The sequence below is a fragment of the Eschrichtius robustus genome, chromosome 11 (genome assembly GCF_028021215.1).
Source record: "Eschrichtius robustus isolate mEscRob2 chromosome 11, mEscRob2.pri, whole genome shotgun sequence".
Classification (NCBI taxonomy): Eukaryota; Metazoa; Chordata; class Mammalia; order Artiodactyla; family Eschrichtiidae; genus Eschrichtius; species Eschrichtius robustus.
Genome location: NC_090834.1, coordinates 78,957,375 through 78,978,069, shown reverse-complemented (window position 1 = coordinate 78,978,069; position 20,695 = coordinate 78,957,375). Strand labels below are relative to the sequence as shown.

The window sequence follows — 20,695 nt, the reverse complement described above, 5'->3', positions numbered from 1 at the left end:
TGAGAGTGCTAAGGAGGGCATGACTTTGAGTTTGGGGCAGGCATGGGATGATTTAAGAATAAGGACATAACCAAGGAAGACTTGACCTTTCTTAATTTTCATGTTACTCTATTTTTCCCCCCCTTCTATTGACACTTTAGAACCAAGAATTACCTTTTACAGATGAGAAAATAGGCCTTGAGACAAGTGTTTTGGTGAAGGTCATGCTTAACTGTGGAAATGGAAATCACCTTTTTTTCCTATACATTGCTATCTGTTCTCTATTTAAACCTCTAGGAATATATCAGTTCTGGTCAAGTGATTTCAGACTATAGGCAATTCCTTACTTGATGCATTCTGGAATTGTGTTTGAAATGTGAATATACATAAGTCAAGCAATAGACTTACATGTAATTATAATGAATTGCTAGTTATGATAGAAGTGTTTGGTTTTTACTTCTTGATTAATCATTGTTTGAGTCTAATAAAAGGTTTACGATGTGATTTGTTTCATGTTCTTCCCATATACCAGGTACTCTGCTAGGTGCTGTAGATATTGTGATTTAACAGATGGTACAATCTTTGCTTTATGTAGATTAAATAAAAATAAAAACAATAAAATTATTGTTCTATAATTTTATATAATTATGTTTTCTATTCTTGATTCTGTACCATATTTGAAGTGATATATGAAAAGACATTTAATGCTGATTTTGTGCAAAATTAAATGGAATATTTTGATGCCAAATTTGCTAATATTTTATCAACTTCTCTAAACTTTGTTAACAAAAAGTTGGCTCCTCCTTGTGTTCTTTTGATAAAGGTATGTATCTTATCCGTAACTCTTGAGATCTTGAGAAATTTTCTCTGAATTCTTATCACTGAAATACTTTATTTTGCTTATCCATTCATCATTTTAGGATCTGTCAGTTTCCTCCATTGCTACACCCTGCCTCTTTAGACACAATCTTTAACCATACATTTACAGAATTATGTTATGAATAATGAATACATGTTCTTTTAATGTAATTGAACACACAGTTTTGTATTGAGACCAAAAACTTATCTTTTTTAGCCCTCCAAATAATTTCAGCCTTTGTTTCCAGGTTATTCAGCCTTTGTTTCAATGTTATTGCATCATCTGGTAGTGCCTTTTTTTTTTAAATTTGCTTCTTGTGCCCTACACTAAGGGTGGTATGCAAAAGTGTTTAAATGACAATAGAAACACAGCTGCAGATATAAAAATGGTGATACTTTGGAAACTAAACTGTCAAATGATTGCTTAAAATACTTGTTTGCCAACTGGTAAGTAAAAGTATGAATTCTCTGTAGGAAAGCACTTCAGGGGTGTCAGTATATAATGCATGAAAGCCTGAGCTGTATGAAAGTTAAGTGTATAAAATTGAGTAACACCTGCATGTGAACATTTTTTATTCTAGCAGCCTGATTAAATAGATGGATTTAACTCTGAAGAGGACAAGTTCATGAGCTACACTCTGGAGGCCAGAAAAGACCTTGGAAAGTCATCTAATGAATCCTTCTCCCTGCTGGTATCTAAAGCAAGGGTATGGCAGCTCCAGTCTGTCGTTTGGATCAGTCGGCTTTCTCGCTTTCTCTACATGCCAAGGCTTTAACTCCTACAGTAAGTGTCTCCTTTTGGGCTACTTGGCAATCATTTACTTTTTAACCCCTAGAAGTTTCATTTATTCCATGTATTTTCAACATCATTACAATCCATATAAAATAGCATGCTCTAGGGTATGGATCTTTGAATCAGGAGTCAAAAGACCTGCATTTTATCTTTGTCTCTGTCCCTTAATGAGCTAAAAGGCACAATGACCTTGAACAGATGACTTTGCATCCCTCCTTCCTCATCTGTGAATATTAAGGCTCTTAACTTTTTCCACCCATCTCCCAAAGTTGTTGGGAAAGTCAGACAAATCTTATGCATGAAAGGACTTTGGAAACAATAAAAATGTAACAAACATGAGACAGTTTTATTGACTAGCAGAGGTAGTTATAGATTTACCAGTTGGTAAGGATCCTAGTTGTGGGATATTGTTTCCCCTGCAACAAAATGCTGCTTCAACCATTTCTCTGGGATTTGCAGGCATTTTCTCACTCCACACAGATTCCTCACTCACTACATACTAGTTTCAGAGGAGGGGGCCAAGTCTCCTTATTTGCAATATTTATTTCTTTGAATCCTGACTTATTTAGGCCCTGGACTTTTACAATAAGCCCTAGTCCTGTTTACTAGGACCTTCATCGCTCCTACCATCTGACATTCTTCCCTTTCCTAAAAAAATGCTCATTTTACAGGCTGGCCTCTGGAACTACTGTGGTCATCAGAAAAGCCAGTACAATTCTGAGCACTTGGGTGGTATGTCTCCTATGCCTTGTAACTAGAAAAATGCAGTTGGTTCCCAGACTGAAGAGATGGGGGACTGTCTCAGCAGAAGGCCAGGAACAAGAATGTTTTCATCTCTCCCATGCCTGTTTGCAACAGCCACTGAGATTACAAATGACGCCCTTCTTCCTGCAGTCTGCCAATGACTTTCTGTCACATATAAGGGAAAATCTAAACACCTTTCTTGTCAGTAGGAGGGCCACACTATATTTATGTGATCTAAGTCCACTTCCCACCTCTCCCATCACGTTCTAGCCATGCTGTCTTGTTGCTGTTCCTCAAACCAAATGAGCACTTTCCCATCATTTCCTGAGCACTTTGCATTGACTGTTCTCCCCATAAAGATCTTCACACGGATGCTTGGTGGTTCACTGTCTTCCATCATTTAGTTTTCTGTGCAAATGTCACTTCCTTGGGAAGAACTTTGCAGACCACCCTAAGAAAATAACCTCACATCACTATCCTCTTAGCCGGCATTTTTCTTCATAGCTGCTATCTCTTTCTGACTTTGCATATTTAATTGCTGATGCATATTTATTTTTGTATAAGATCCATGGAGCCTGAGGTTTTCTCAGTTTTCTTCTCTGTTGTACCTGTGGCACTTAGAATGGTGCCTGGCATAGAAAGGTTCTCATAAATATTTGTTTAATGAATGATACGTCAAAGGTCTATCATCACATTTCCTATTCCCTGAGTCAGTGGCTGACTCCTCCCTTGCTTTCCTGAATCTGAGAGAATAATTTGATTACATACTTGCAGTGGCTTGTGGCTCAGTGCCATTCTGAGAAATAATTTTCTAATTCTGAAAAAAAACATAAAATTTACCTAACGAAACAACTAGAATCAGCAGAGATAGAGACAGTAAATCAGGACTTTGCCTCACCATCTGAGCGCCAATCTCTTGGCTTCTCTTTGAAGACATATTCTAGACCTTTGGCAAGCAGTGGCAGCAGATGACAAGAAGAGGCAAGAAAGACCCATCTGTGCTTTAGTGCTACTATATTCTTGTAATAACAAGTGTCCTTTGGTATAAAGCAATCACATGCTCTTGTTTAAATGCCAGATGCTTAGGATTGTTATTTTTCTTTGGCATACACATAAACAGGAGATAAAAAAACAAACGAACCCATGTGGTCTACACTGGCTGCATCAAATAAGAATCTGGATCTTGGGCCTTGAGTGGAGATACCTATATTACTATATTTCCCTTTCATCTTTCACAGATAAAGTTTTCCATCAGGGAAACTACACCCACTGGGTCTAGATTTTCTTTACCATCAAATCTTTTTTGAACCTAGTCATGCAACTGAAAGAAACTGTTCCCTTAAAGGTTATCCCTCATTGCCTTGTATCAGCCATTATATCCAGTGCCTCTTTCCAGATCTTCACAATAGACCTGTGCCATTCTGAGTCTCCATCCATAATTCTGACTCTCGCACTCTTTAGGAAGTATGATATGGAAGAAAGAGCATTTATGTTAAAGTCAGAGGTTCTGGATCAGGCAGACCTGTCCAAGTTCAAAGTGGCTGCATAAACTTTAGCTAGTGGGCTAACCTCTCTAAACCTTAATTTCCTAATCTGTATAATGGAGACAGTCATATCCAACAAACAGTGTGGTTATGAAAATTAAATAATAATACTAAGTTCTTGGCACATAGCATACATTAAAAGAATGCTAGTTTTCATCTTTCTTTTGTACATTCAATTATTTCCTTGCCTGTTTCATCTTCTTTCAGCAAAATCTCCCTTGTTATTCTCATTTACTCTTTTTTTTTTATTAACTCTCTCATTCTTTGAGGCACCCAGTCAAATATCCAGCTCCACACTAACTGCTTATTGAAAATTTCTAAAGTCTTAAGTCACTTCTATGTTTTAATATTACTCTAATTTGAACAGATACAAGGCTAAATCAATTTCCTCCAAACTAGTTCAACTTCCCAACTCTCCCACTTATTTCAAAGTCACCAGGATTATCTCAAGTTGGTGATTAGTAATTATAATAGCTACTATTATTCAAATATGTATTAATTAATGTGCTTTGCATATATGACTACATTTATTCCTCATGATGATGTGAGGTAGGTACTTATTATCAGACACCTCTGTATGTACTACACATCTTGGCTCACCCTCCTTTAAAATTAACTTTACTGAGGTATAATATAATAATATACTGAGGTATATTAGTAATTATAATTATATTAATAATTAAAATCACTAATTTTAAGTGTGCAATCAGATATATTTGTGACGTGTATATAGTTATGTAACAATCACCACATTCACAATATAGAACATTTCCCAAAACTATTCCACACATTTGTAGTCAATCCCTTTATCCAATCTACCAGCCTCTGGCAATTGCTGATATTCTTTCTATCACTAATTTTTTGGATCACCTTTATATGCCAGTTTTTACTATAGCAATTAGTTATGCACATGTGCAATTTGAAAGAATCTTGCTTTGACTCTACTGAGTATCTCATACTTCCTGACCTAGGGTTTTTCCATCACCATGAAGTGGGTTTCCTATGCTTGTCCACTCCACACTATTCTGACATACATGCACACCTTTAAGTAGGAGAACGTTAACACAACATAAAGCTACTCTGACCAACTGGGAATGAGGGATAAATATTCCCCTTTTTTATTTCTTGGAGGGGCAATTCTGAGATGCATTTAACACAGCTCTTCAAGCGTTCATCAGAGGGATCTACCCCCTTTAGCCCTTGGATTGGCTTGTCTTCCTTTCATGTTTGTTCATGTTTGACTCTTCCCACCCCCAAACCACCCCCAAACCTTCCTTAAGATCACCTCGCAAAATGATCTTCCTGTATATAAGTCTTACCTCGGGCTCTGCTATTAGGGGAAATCCAGGCTAAGATGAAATTATTATTTTTATCCCTATTTTAAAAAATGATTTAGTAAACTAAGGCTTAAAAAGGTTAACTGCCCAGTTGCGTAGCTATTAAAAGAGCGAGAGCTTGGACCCATCATAACCTGATTCCACAATTTGTGTTCTTAATCACCACATAGCTTTTCAAGGTGGAAACTAAAATCAGCTTTGATTTTGTGCAATATTTTTAAAATGTATGTCTAAATTACCAATTTTCTGTTATTTCTTCTTTTGAAATGTATCACTCTTCAGTTATTGAAAATTATTTCATCCAGCTGGAAGTCATGCTGGGTAATCTCCTACTGCTTTCACTTTATAGCCCCCATCTTTGATTACTATGATAGCCTAATAGTCGATTTTCTTCCTTCCCATCAAGCAATACTGTTTATGGATAAGTGTGTCGGCTTTGGGGTTTGATGAAACTGATCTTAAATCTTAGCTCTCTCAGTTCTTAAACCATGTGATATTTGGTGAGACTCAATCTCTCTGAGCCTCAGTTTCTTTATTTATAAGATAGAGAAAATAATTCCTAACTCACAGGGTTGTTTGGTGCAATGAATATAATAACTCATGTGTTTTCACTTGTTCAAATATTAAACTATGGGTTGCCATTTTCCCTTTATTGTATTTGTTATTGTTGTTGAGTTGACTTTAAGTGGTAAAGTTTTTGAGAGGATGGAGCCTTTTGTTGTTAAATATATATCCATGCCTTTAATTTCTATGAAGGAATTTATTTTTATTAGTCTAAAACTTTTTGTAATCTATGAAGCAAACGAAAGATTTCTGGATTTTGAAATCAAATGCATCACGCATAAAAATATCGGTACAAATATTGCTTGAAGTAATGGAAGGAACTCTTAAGACCCAGCAGAATCACATATTGATTAAAGTGCTCCATTATGTAGCGTTCAGATGATCTTTTGTGCTGTGGCAATGAAATAAAAGCTTCTGAGAAACAGTAATTTCCCATTAAAAGATGATTTAATGCTTGGATTTAAATATGCTGTCATCCAATTCATGTTCCCTAAAATATACCCACAATTGAAATTTTAAAGGAGTCCTTAATACTTGGGTTAAATAGAAAACCAAACTTGACTGAAATACAGGAGCTTCAAGTTAGTGAAAGCATACAGTTTTGTACACTAAAATCTGTCAGGCCTTTTATAAAATATGTTTGTGCAAATTTAGTCTATTTTCAAAGTACCTTATTTGGTTACAATTTCAACCATAAGTACAAAGAAAATGCAATTAAAGGGTGTCACTGCCTCAGTGGTTACATCTGGCATTTTATCTACCTAATTAAATCCTCTTTCTAGTACTCCACCCAAAGGCTACATGGTTTTAACCAGTAGCATAAGAAACATCAAGAATATATTTGACTCTCCGCAAATCATGAGCATACTTGTAACTGAGCCTGCTGTGGCTTGTAATTTCATGTTTTAAGAAGAAAGTTCTTAATCACATTCTTTATTTAGTTCCCCCAAGCTAGATACTTATTTGTAGTTGCAAGCAGTCACTCACAGAGAAAATGAGCCCACCCTGCTTGATTACATACTTGCTTTACATTAAGGGGTTGGCTCTATCCCAGAATTGCCAGAAAAGTCATCTTCAAAGACGAAGAAATGGGAGTCTGTAAAAGAAAAACAAGCTACTTCAAAAGTTGACTGATCAACACCCACTCTACCGAGGTCATAGAAGGTCCTGCAGATGGACCCCAGGGCAGGGTCTGAAGGACCAGGACTTGTCCAGGTAGGGTGTTCAGCCAGAAGAAAAAAGAACAGATAAGCACTCTGAGCATATTTTACATCTGTGATTATTCAATTATTTGTTCACTAATCTCTCCTCCATTACTCCGTGAGGACTCGAACCATGTCTCTTAAGCATCGCTGCATCCACCATCGGCAAGCACAGGGCTTGACATATGAATATTCAGATGAATTGATATCCAAATGAATCTCTCCATTGTTTTGCTCTTTGATAGTTTCTTTTGTGAGTGTCTTTTCTTCCCAACTAGACTGTAGTCATCTGAGAGCAAAGACTGTATCTTATATTCTTCCAAGATCCTTTCCAATGATGTTCCATTCAAATCAGTGTCAATACCTATGGGATGTTAAGCTGTGAATTTGAGAAAGTAAAGGAAAAGGTAAGGAAGCAAGAAAGGTAGTAAAGAGTTGTGATGCTTTATGCACGCACATCTCTAAATATACACTGAATTATATGAACGTCCCAAATTTGATCATTTGTGATCTATAAATTCTATACTAATTTCATATGGCTTTACCTAGCTACTGGAAAGTGACAAAGGTTGAGAAATCCAGAAAAAACCCATAGCATTTGGGTGGGCAAACAGAAGTCTAAATTACAGTTCCGCTACTTAATAGTTCCATAATCTTGCACAAGCTTGCAGTTCTTGTTCGATCTCAGTTTCCTCAGTTGTGAAATGAGTATGTGTCTTTTTTTGGAGGGATGTTGTGGAGATTAGATGAGTGGAGAATTTAAAGCTCTAACCCATTACAGACCAATAAAATTAGCTCCACTCCCCAATCATCTTGTGCAAGTATTGTAACATCTCCTCACCTCAATCTACTTATCTGTAAAACAGGCAAAACGGATAAAGAAATTAAATATGAATCAGAGTTCATACTCATAATTACTACACTATAATTTTAAATTAGCTCCTAATGGCTTTAAATTCAACTTGTTTAAAAATTAACAGTCCTGCATACAATAAGATACGGAGCTTGTATAGGACATAGAAAAAAGGATGTGTGTGTTTATCTGTGTGTGTGTGAGAGAGAGAGAGGCTAAAGTTTTCTGTGTCTGGGCTTGGTTCACCTATTTTTTCTTCTCAGTGCATGAATGAGTGACTAGTATGTGTCACACTTCATAAATCTTTGCATGCCTAACCTTCATTTAGTAGGAACGTGAGGTGTTTATCTCTGAGTCAGTCTGCATGTCTGCTCACACTATAGGGTTAGCTGTTTTGAATAAAAGAAGGTTCATAGTACAAGAACGTGTATCATTTTCTTTGTATTTAGGGATCTTTCAATCATTTTATTCAACGGATTTTAATTCTGACTCTGGCACTGTTCTAAGGGCTTTATATATAGGAACTCATTTAATCTTTCTAACAACCTCATACAATATATACTATTCTCCCTCTTCTTCTCATGAAGAAACTGAGGTGCAAAGGGTTTTCAGTAAGTTGCCCACCCACAGTCACAGCAGGTAGGTGAAGCCAGGATTTCCATGCAGGTAGATAAGCTCAGGAGATCATGCTCTTCCTCTTTGCACTATTCTGCCTCCTAATGGTTTATAAACTTTACACATTACAGCTGAAAACTCTTACTGCCTAGCAGATGTGTTAAGCAAAAGTGATTACCAATTAATATTATGTAAATGACTGTGAGGGCTGCCCTGACAAAGATAACTCTCTAACTGCCTATAATTGCACCATTAAAGTTTCATTTATTTGCATCACAAGTTACCCCTTTTAAGATGTATAAAGGCTGGGCAGGGGCAAGGAAGGAGAGAAATGAATCCTGGAGCATTGGAAAACTGCTTGGAGGTCATGACTGGATTTGGTGCCTCAGTAAGAGAAAGGCAGAGTGGACAGAAAGGAACTTCCCTATTAGGTAAATTGTCAAAACAGTGAGTTCATTACCATGAGTTGCTGTTTGTGAACAAGGAAACTGAACATCAGAGAGCTTAAGGACTTGCCCATGGTCACAAAGCTGGTAAGGAGCACAGCATGGATTGGAAATTGTATCTAACTAACCCCATATTCAACTGCTATTTCCTCCATTACCCTTCTAGGGAAGAGGAGAAAAAGGGGAAGAGGTGATCTAGGGACTCGAAGGGGGAAATAGAAGAGTTTGGAGAAAAATAAACCTCTTTCTAAGTTTCTAAGGTTGGCCTATTCTTCAACTTTTTATTTCTATTCTTTTGTCATGTATTCATGTCAACTTGTTATCCCCTATATTCTGCTTTGCTTGAAAGGACTTTATTGATTGACCATGTTGTGCAAAGTACTATGCTTGCTGCTGTGTGTGTCTGCAGAGAGATAAATATTTTTTTCTCTAAACCAATGAATTTATGATCTGGATAGAGAAATAATATGCACATGTTTTCCCAGATAAAGCCCAAGTTTCTGAGCCTGGCACCAAGGCTCTTCCCAAGTGGACCACCACCTTCCTCACTGCCCTCAAAGCTCTTGCCTTCTCCTCACTTTGACCTCATTTGAGAACATCCAACTACTTACCATGCAGGCCCGTGCCTTGGTAAGTACTGTTTTCTGGAATGTGTTTCTCATTCGAGGGCACTCCTCTCCCTCCTAACTCCTAACATAGAAACTGATGGAGTAGCAGCTAAAGACCAGTCTCATGATATAGACTTTGCCAATTAGATGCTCCCATTTAGTTCTTTGTAACCTAAGAAAATGGCACACACACATATACTCACAAAGACCTGAATTCATTCATCATGGTGGTAAATGGAACCTAACAGACCATGTTTAGATATGTCATGATGACAGCAGCAATATCTAGGATGGCAGGTGTGTAGGCTAGACCATTCCTGCCGTAAGATGGCTGTTATCCCTCCTGTTCCTGGCCCTTTAAAACTGCTTTGATTCCTGTCTCTTTCCTAAGCCTGGTCCTCCTGTGAAATGTTGAATCTCTGAGCCCTAATAGTCTTTCATTAAGGCCCCTTCTATTGCTGCAACCAAAACAGCTAATTGTCCATTCTCTGTCCTCAGACTATGAAATCTTCTTTCAAGCATTTTCTGGTATCTATGATCTGAATTAAATATTCTCTTCTTTTTTGAAATGTGCCCATTACTATATGAGGTAGGTACATTGAAAAATATAGGTAAGTAATTTGAAAGAATGTTATTCAATAAAAGTATATATAGCATAATATAGTACAGCCTAGTTCAGCATAGTGTAGTATATATTAGGTCCTTTCATAGAACAAGGATGAGATATCTTCAGGACTTAACTAATGAAAGTTTATCATAAGTATCTTACAAGTGATCTTCTTGGGTGTTCTACCATTTCTCTCTCTCTTTTCCCCTTTTCTCTCATTCATTCATTCAACTAATATCACTGAGCATCTTTGGTATTGATTAGCATTGTGCAAGGTTCTGGGGACACAATAGTGGCCAAGACAAATAAGGTCCCTATTCTAATGAAACTTCTGGTGTCTGGGGAGAGAAAAATAAACAGGTAAAAAATTAAAATGATCATTTTTAAAGGGTTATAAGAACAACAATGGAGTGATATGTTAGAGAATTATTGGGTTGGGGGCGTATAGTTTATGTAGGGACAGCTAGGAAGGCTTCTTTGGAGAGATGTTGTTTTAAGCTGAGGTTTGAATGATGAGAAGAAACTAACTGCATAGAATAGAAGGAAGAGTATTCCAGGTAGAGAAAGTAGCATGCACAAAGGTCATGCGGTACGTTCAAGTCCAGGAAGGAGACCAGTGTGAATGATAGGAGAGGAGGTAGGAGGGCCAAGTAAGGGTTCTTTTATTAGGCTCTAAGTGGTCACTTTGAAATGTATGAATTTTACTCTTCCATTTTTCATGGATTATCCTCTGCATTCTGTGTCTTTGGATTTCAACCTTCCTAATTAGGAAGGGTCTAATTGAACCGATCACCTTCGTTGCTTGTATTAATTAAGAGAATGTTTCCTCCTCTGACAGATAACCCTCGAAATCTCAGTGACCTAATACTGAGTGAAACAGAAGTATATTTCTTACTCCATGAAATTCCGAAATGGTGTTCCTGATCAGTGTTGGGGAGCTCTATTTTACTTAATCATTCAGGGACTCAGACTGATAGAAGATTCACCATCATCAACCCATGGCTTTCAACTTTGCCCTGAATGTAGATATGCAGACTGGGGGTGGGTTAGGGAGTTTGGGGAAAGTAGTGAACGGGTGACCTCATGAGAGGGTTTTATGGGCCAGTTGGAAGTGACGCACAGCATTTCTGCTCACATCCCGTTGGGCAGAATTCAGCTATATGACCACACCAAACTGCAAAAGAGAGTGGGAAATGCAGTCTGCACGGTGCCCAGGAATAAAGGGAAATAGTTCAATCAACCATGGTCTGTGTAGTGAGTTGCCTGAGGTTGCCTTTCTTGGTAGGTATCAGTGGAGCACAGTGTAACTGGCAGACACTGTGAGGCTTCCTACCCGTGGGAGGTGGGTAAAGACAAAATGTATTTTGAAAAATAAAATTCAAGTAAATATAATTTTTTCTAGAAAATGGAAAACACTAAACTTTTGATAATACAAACTACAGAAATTGTCTTGCCTTGTTGAGATGGACAGAAAATATAGTGATTCTCACCTGAAGGAACAGTTCCATAGGGCAGTGTAGTGAGATGAATAATTCCCCACCAAAAGACATGTTTAAGTCCTAACCCCTGGTAGTTGTGAATGTGACCTTATTTGGAAATAGAATCTTTGTAGATGTAACTAAATTGAGTATCTTGGGATGAGCTCATTGTGCACTTAGAGGTCATTTTGCATGGAAATATGAGGCAGAAAGGAAGTAGACTTCCACCTTAATTTTATCCCCAGTGAGTACTTCCAATGCACCCCCATACCCCCTCTCGCAGCAAAGTATCTTCCCTTACCATTTCCAGGGATTGGAATGTCAAACATTCTCAAAACTCAGTCTTTCCAGTCAGCCACAAGCAGCATATAGCACCTGCTACATCTCACTCAACTCTCCCTTGTCAAAATCCAGCATTTCACAACTGCTTGGGGGAACTTCAGGGGACCTGTGATAATACATGCATGTAGTTAAGCTAAAGCTGCTGAGGTCCCTGGAGGTCAAAGCAGGATATTTTTAAGGAAGGGAGGGGAATGATCCTCTGCTCAATTTTCTAACAACCGAGTCCCACAGGGGCAGTGCCAGCCAGTTCCTCAGCTCTTGCTAGGTCCCTGATGACAGGGGCTCCATCGTACCCTGATTCTAATTCCTCTCTTGCCCAGGAGCTCTCATATGACCCAAGAGGTGTGATGGGCAGCAAACATGATCCCATTGCCTCTACCTTTTCCATCTCTTCCATTGCCTTGGCACCTCCTTCTTGAAAAAAAACCAAAAAACAGAAAACAAACAAACAAAAAAAACCACTTTGTTCTTCCAGACAAAGAGACTTTTGGCAAGAGAGAGGAGAGTCACATAACCACACCCACATCCACTCCAGGTGACATGCACATTGCATAAGGAAAAAGTAGAAGGAAAGGAGACGATTATTGGTATTGAGCAAATCTGCAGCTGTCAGTGATTACACCTCCTCTCCTGAGGCTGATCCTCTTGTGCTGAGGAGCCATCAAAGATTTTGAACTTGTAGTTCAGCTTTTGTATGACTTGCTATATATTTCCAATGCCTAGGGGAAGTTCACTTCTCCGAGTCTTGCTGGGATATTAGTTGATGAGATATTTATAAGGTATAGCTGGCAGACTTTGGCTCGGTTCAACCACAGGATTTCAGTTGAGAATGGAAAGAATAACATCTGGTGGTTGCATTAGCCCTGTAAAAGAGGCTTCAGGAAAAGTGCCAGCATCCATTTAGATCTGCTCATTTTGTACCTATAGAGGCTAAAAGAAGGCCTAATGGAAGAGGAAGGATTCCAGTTTCAGCTTAGGAAGGAAGCCAAGGACAATAACAGAGGAAAAGGAAAGTGAATTAGTTTGAGGAATGCATTCAGGGTTAGAAACAGAGAACTGGAAGGTGTTGGGTAAATAAGTGTGATATGTCAAATATATATAGGTGATGTTGTATTATTTTGCTAGGGCTGCCACTGGGTGGCTTAACAGAAATTTATTTTCTTACAGTTCTGGAGGCTAGGAGTCTAAGATAAGGTGTTAGCAAGTTCAGTTTGGTTCAGTTTCTCTTTCTCCTTGGCTTGCGGATGGCCATTGTTTCTCTGTGTCCCCACATCGTTGTCCCTCTGTGCACACTTGCCCCTGGCATCTCTTTGTGTATCCAGATTGCCTCTTCTTATAAGGATACCAGTCATATTGGATTAGGATCCACCTTATCAGCCTCATTTTAACTTTTTAATTCTTTAGAGGCCTTCCTTATCTCCGAATACAGTCACGTCCTGAAGTATTGGGGCTTAAGCCTCCAACATATGAAATTCGGGGCAAACACAATTCAACCCATAACAGATATATATTCAGGATAATGAACAAACATGATTTTTTGCACAATTGAAACACTAATTCATGTTAGTCTTCCACTGTCCCGTAAATATTTGTTTGGTAGAGGTAAACATTTCCTAACCCTGGATGGTATTTAGAAAGAATCCAATACTTTTCTGCTTTTAAAGAGTTAAAATATCACTTAACTTTACAAAATATTATTTCAATTCAGTAATTAGGATGTGCCCATTTCCAGATATCAATTAAGTGATTCAATTGTTATTGAAAGATAAGATTTCTTACCTCCCTCCATGCTAAGGTCTGTAGATGGCAGCTGCCTGCCTTCAGGAAAGAGGTTGTATAATTGACTCCTTCATCTCTCTGCCCTTCTCCTAATCCACTTGCTAGCTGATGTTTTTGGTTTCTAGAGGCAAAACTGAGAAGAAAGGAAGTAGAAGTGAGGAAAAGCATTGTCTTAGTCAGCTTGTGCTGCTATAACAAATACCATAGACTGGGTGTCTTAAACAACAGATATCTATTTCTCACAGTTCTGGAGACAAGGAGGTCCAAGATCAAGGTGCTGGTCAATTCAGTTCTTGGTGAGGGCTTTCTTCCTGGCTTGTAGAAAACCACCTTCTCAATGTGTCCTTGTATGGCCTTTCTTCAATGTATGCAGGTGGAGAGAGAGATTGCTCCTCTTCTTACAAGGGCACTAATCCCATCATGACCTAATCTAAATCTAATTAACTCCTAAAGGCCTTGCCTCAAAATAGTCACACTGTGGGTTGGCCCTTCAACATATGAATTTTGGAGGACACAAATATTCAGCCCATAATAGGCACAGAGGCATCCTGACTAGGCTGGATGGCTTCATGATCTCAGTTGCTGACAAATGTAATTGGATCATTAGTGACTACCATTGGTGAGCACCTCTCTCCAGCAATTCCCTTGACCTGGGTGGCCACTTCCTTATTCCAAGTGGTTGCTTATAGCGCATTTCCTTAGCCACCAAGATTCTGTCAGCCATATCCAGCTTCTTGCAGCTAGGGCTCCTCTACCCTTCTAGGCAGCTTCCTTGGTCAAGAAACTAGGATAACCCAATACTGCCTCTTGCTCCTGCATGGTTTACAACTGATTAATGGGAAAACTCTCTCATTCCCCTTGCTTCAACAAAGCCTGAGGGTTCAGGCCTATGCCAGTGTAACTCTCTCTACCTTGCTGCCATAGACTGTATTGGTACAAATCAGTTACTGGTTGTCATTTTCTTAATTACAGTAACAAATTTTAAGTCTTGTGAGTGATCCTGTGAGTACTTGTCTGCCTGATAAGCTTCAAGTAAGGGTTTAGCCAAGGTCTGGGGTGGGGTGGATGGAGGACTCACAGTATAGAAACAGCTTTCTCCAAGGAAATCTCTTTACCAATTCTTCTGCCTCCTCTCCAATCCTTCCATAGTCTTGATTTGGTTGCTACTTTCAAGAATCAGTTAAAATATCTCATCTCTTTTATTTTGGGATCCGGTCAATTCACACATACACTTGCTTACCCAAAGAGAGTCAGTGACTGTGAGAGAGAGAAAGGGAAGTATGAAAAGTATTGAAAGAGATACAGATAGAAATAGAGGGACAAGGATAAATAGGGAGGTAGAAAAAAGGGAGGAAGGAAAGGGGAGAAAGAGACAAAGAATGGGAGAAATATGCTAAGAATATTAAAGGTATTTGTGTAGGAATGGTGGGAAAGATGATTTAGGTATTCCTCTTCATACATTTTGCCTTTTCCAAATATTTTACACTGATTTTTAGAATAAACTTTTCATTTTAGAATAGCTTTAGATTTTCAGAAAAATTGCAAAGATAGTAGGGAGAGTTCCCATATACCCCTCAATCAGGTTCACTTATTATTAATATCTTACATTAGTGTAGTACATTTGTTACATTTATGAACCAAAATTGATATATTATCATTAAGTAAAGTTCATATCTGTTCAAATTTCCCTACTTTTTACCTAATGTCATTTCTCTTCCAAGATCCCACTCAGAATGCCACATTACATCTAGTAGGTCACATCTCCATAGAATCCTTTTGGCTATGATATTTTCTCATTCTTTCCTTGTTTTTGATGACCTGAACAGTTCTGAGGAGTATTGGTTAGGTATTTTCTAGAATATCAGTCAGTCGGGATTTGTCTGAACTTTGTCTCATGATTAGATTGAGGTAAAGTATTTTGGGAAGACTACAGAGGTAAAGTGCCATTTTCATCCCATTATATCAAGGGTAAGTACTATCAAAATGACTTATCATTATTGATGTTAACCTTGATTACCTGGATGAGATAGTGTTTGGTAGATTTCTTTACTGCTGTTACTCTTTTTACCTCTTTTTCATACTGTCCGCTTTGACAGGAAGCCCACACTTCAGGAGTAAGGAGTTATGCTCCATCTTCTTGGGGACAAAATCAAGGCATAAATTATTTGGAATTTTTCTGCATAGGAGATTTGTCTCTGGTCCCCCATTTATTTACTCAGTCATTTACTTGTATCAATATGGACTCATTGATAATTATTTTATACTTTGAGTAATATTGTAAAAAACTAAGTAAATGGAAATATTTCTAATTTGGCATCAAATTGAAACGTATTAATAAGTGCAGAAGAACCTTCATATTAACTTTTTCATATAAGCTAAATTTAACCAAATATAATTAGCTTTGTAAAAAATAATTTTTTCAAATAACATAACTAAAGGAAATAAAAGAACTAACCAAATTAATTTAAAAAATATTTTTAAACCAAATAAGTTTTGAACTATACCCTTATTCTAAAGACCAAAAAATATATAAACTAGTTTTGAACTCTACTCAGTAGGTTTGTATTTCACAGTAGCATGAGTCTAGCAATTCGGAAACTACTTTTTGCATATTGCAGTATTGAGCTAATGAGGAAAGACATTGATGATGTTTGGAGCCAGGATTGTCACTCTTAGAGAAGGGAGATACAAACATAGAATAGTGAAAAGCTAGAAGGAACCCTGTAGTATTAGATTAGAATTTTCCATGGTTGAAACAGGAAAAGTACAAGATGAGCTTGGAACATTTTGTGGTGCCACAAAGTAAGGAAGTGCTCAAAAAAAAAAAAAAAAAATGATGGAGACATGTCAAAATGATGAAGGCCTAGCCTGAAGAGGCTTCCAGTGGCGAAATCTGGCACAATTGGAATATCAAAATAAAGAATTATGGTAATGCATTATAATCCATTGATTAAAAGAAGAATCCATGTGCCTATACTGCTGATAAGTAAATTAGGGAGAAAGGAAAAATTTTACAGTAGAAGAATGCCAACTACTAAAAGTAGAAGGAATGATGGTATTAGAAAGTCGCCATCTTGTGATTATCATAGCAATAATTGATGCAGGCATGAATCATCAAAGGATGATAAAGCTGTAATGTAAACTTTGATGAGAAATAGGATATGTACATTATCTCAAAATATCTTCCCAGAAATTACTTACTCATCACCAAAAATGGGACATCTGATGTGATGCATTACCTCATTAATATCCCAGACAAAAAAGTATACTCTGAATTGAATTATAAGAAAAAAACCCCACAAATTCTTGTGAGACATTACACATAATAACTAGCTTGTAGTCTTTGAAAAAATCAATGTTGCCAGAGACAAAGAAAGCCTAAAGAACTGTTCCAGACACTAAGGAAATACTAAAAGCAAATGTATTGTGTAACCCTGAATTAGTTTCTTGATTGAAGAAAAAAATTCTAAAATGGAAATTTCTGGTATATAGGTGAAATTTGAATATGGAATGTACCTTATATAATAGCAGAAAATTTAACACAGTAGTAGAATTACTAGTGTGTAAAAAATCATAAGACAACATATATTCAGCTTCAATAGTAATTAAGCAATGCTATATAAAAAAAAGATTATATTATTCAATGTTGGTAAATACATAACAAAATAAGTGCTCTGATATACTACTCATAAGTATGTGTCTTGGTGTATGATTGGATGGGTGGATGAATGGATAGATAGATAGGTAAATAGACAGATAATGATATATCTTTTAACCTGAACATTTTCAGTTTTAAAATGTATCCCAATAAGAGTTATTTTTACTATTCTTGCATCTTCTGGGAAACTTTGATTTTTTTTTCAAAATACAATTTACAAATGTTTCTTTTCTCTAATTATAAGATTGGTATGTGCCCATTCTAGAAAATTCAGAAAGTATGAAAAATTTTTAAAGAAAATAAAATGTATCTGTAACCCTCCTGCATAAATCTAACCACCATTAATAAAAGAACATTAAAAAATATATTGGGAACATACTGTGTATATAATTTTATTTCCCATTAAAAAATTTAACATTATATTGTAATGTTATCAAATATCATTTAATAGTTTTTGAACATCTAAATTTTAATGACAATATATTCTGTCTGTGGCTATAACAGAAGTTTATTATAGCATTTTTTTTACTGTAAGGTATTAAGTTTATTTCCACTTTGTTACTATTATATTGCTTTGGCAAATGTCTGTACATTCATATTTTACATATCTCTCATTTTCTTAAGGTAGATTTAAAGAAGTAAATTTTCAGGTTAAAAAAATCTGTCTAAACACATGCATCTTCACATTGTTTTCTGGAATTTGTTTTTGGTTTTTGTTTGTTTGACCAGTTTAATACCCCTGCCTATGGTGTATGAGAGTATCTATTTTGCTATATATAATATTTACTAGCATTTAACTCTTTAATTTTGTTTTTGTTTAGATTATATTGCTTTTTTACTATTATAGATAAACTTTTTTCTTATAATTTTTTTGCCATGCTACTTCTGTGAATTGTTTTCATGCTTTGCTCACATATTTGTTGAGATGTTAGAGTTTTTCATTGATTTATGTGACATATATATATGTATGTGTGTATATATATATAGAGAGAGAGAGAGAAAGAGAGAGAGTTAGAAAGACAGAGAGATACGTACCAATATACTATAGCTAAAGGTAGAAGGCTGGACCTATAGGTGGAGATAAGAGTAGAAATAGAGGCATAAGTATAGAGGGAGGGAAGAAGGAAGGAAAGGAGAGAGACACAGAGAGAGAGGACAGCAATGAAATATATGACATAGATATAGATTTTTCATTATTTTAAGATTCCTGAGGAAGAGATCATTTTTTTTGGTTGATTTTTATTATAATTCTTCTGATAGTAATATGTTTCTCTAGATTAACATAATTACCTGTTCTGTTATCTTAAGGCAGCGTGTGTGTTCTATAGAGAGATACTTTTTTTAAGAGTGCATATAGTATATTATTTTAATGTAACTTTTTCTTGCTCCCTTTAGTGAGAAAATCTACTTATGTACCCTTTGTAAAATTTCTGACCACTTTTTCAGTATTTAGTGCCCTCTGGTGTTTGCAAAGAAGGGATGGCAATATATTTTACCTCTAACTTGTTTCCTGCTTATTAGGATTCCTTGGTATGCATGAATTGTATCAATACAGATTGAGCTAATGTTGAATATTTTCACATTTACTTCAGAAACAAAAATGAGTGACAGACAACTAGTTATTTGGGGAGAGTTCTGGCATTAAAAATTATCTGGGATTTCCATCTGGCAAATGACAGAATGAAATTGCCTGGGAAACTTAGTTACCAGAGTGACCCTCCTTTACAAAGTCAGAAAATGAAATACTCACATTCAGTCTGTGAAGTCCACTGACTTCATAATGTAGCAAATATTGTGAGAATAAAAGCAGCAGGAGGGAAAGGGAACTACCAGGGGGAAGAAAGGAGGAGAGGAAAAAGAGCAATATCTCTTTGTTGTCAAAGGACTACCATATTCTTCCCAGGGGATTCGCTTCCTCTTCATGATTTTTCATTTTTCCATCTAATATAGAGATTCTACACTCACCACCTCTGCAGCTTTGGGTTATTTCATTTATTTAAAGTGGGCTTCAGTTTTCTTCTCTGTACACTGAAATTTACCTAGTTCAGTAATTTTCAAAATTTTTGAGGAGTAAGAGGAAGAGTAGGCACTTATAAAACAAAATATTCCATGGAAGTCTAATGTAAAATGCAGAGAAAATCAAAGTTAACCCAGTTCAAGTGGAACAGAGAGCATGGAAGGTGCTTGGTTCCCCCCCATTTAACCTTCCTGCTAGTTTACCTCCCAGTTCATCTCTAGATCACTTCTGAGGCTTCCTAAGTGCTTGAGGGACACATTTTGACCAATAAGGGCAGCAGAAGGGAAATTCACAAACTGCCTCCTCTCCATACCTGTGTAAATGTTACCCTAAAATGCAGTAAGTCTGCTCTCTATAACCGATTTTGTATTTCAGAAACAATGTTTCCTTTGTATTTCAGTAATATTTCTCTTTTTAAAAACATCTTTATTGGAGTATAATTGCTTTACAATGGTGTGTTAGTTTCTGCTGTATAACAAAGTGAATCAGCTATACATAAATTTATGTCCCCATATCTCCTCCCTCTTGAGTCTCCCTCCCACCCTCCCTATCCCACCCCTCTAGGTGGTCACAAAACACCCAGCTGATCTCCCTGTGCTATGCGGCTGCTTCCCACTAGCTATCTATTTTACATTTGGTAGTGTATATATGTCCATGCCACTCTCTCACTTCGTCCCAGCTGACCCTTCCCCCTCCCCATGTCCTCAAGTCCATTTATTTATGTGCTTAACAAATACTTAAATGATAACCAGACATTACGGTATGTTCTGGAGGTAGAATAAGTTGATATGTTCTCTGTTCTTGTAAGTGTATAGTCCTATAGGGGAGATAAAGGTTAAAGAAATGATAATATAAATGATATAATATTATGAAGGTGACACATTAATGAAGGAGAGGTCAGTGTTACCATGAGAGCATATGATAGGGAGATTCGATCTAGACAGTAATACCAGGAAGGCTATTTAGGGGAGATGAATAAAGTGAGAGCTAAAGACATGTTAGGAATGACCTGGGTAAAGCAAAGAAGTAGGAGTATTTCATGCAGAACACAGGGCAAGAACGAGTGTGGCACTTCAATTAATTGAAGATGGCCATTGTGGCTAAAACAAAGAAAGCAAGGGGCAGGGGAGGAATGGGATGAGTAGGTGCCAGGACAAACAGAGCCTTGTAAACTACTCAAGGATTTTGATCTGCATCCTAAGAGAGAAATAGGCAGCTATTAAAGTGTTTTAAGCAGAAGTGACATCATTTGATCACTCTAGCTATAACAT

At 36.9% G+C, this 20,695-nt stretch overlaps 1 long non-coding RNA gene across 1 annotated transcript in view; it reads left to right on the top strand.

Moving 5' to 3' along the window:
• Positions 1-20,695, top strand: part of LOC137771538 (uncharacterized) — a 175,226-nt gene that overhangs the window by 904 nt on the left and 153,627 nt on the right. The window contains exon 2 of the long non-coding RNA XR_011075378.1: positions 1,419-1,621. This is a non-coding gene — a long non-coding RNA (uncharacterized lncRNA). The remainder of the gene's footprint in view (positions 1-1,418; positions 1,622-20,695) is intronic.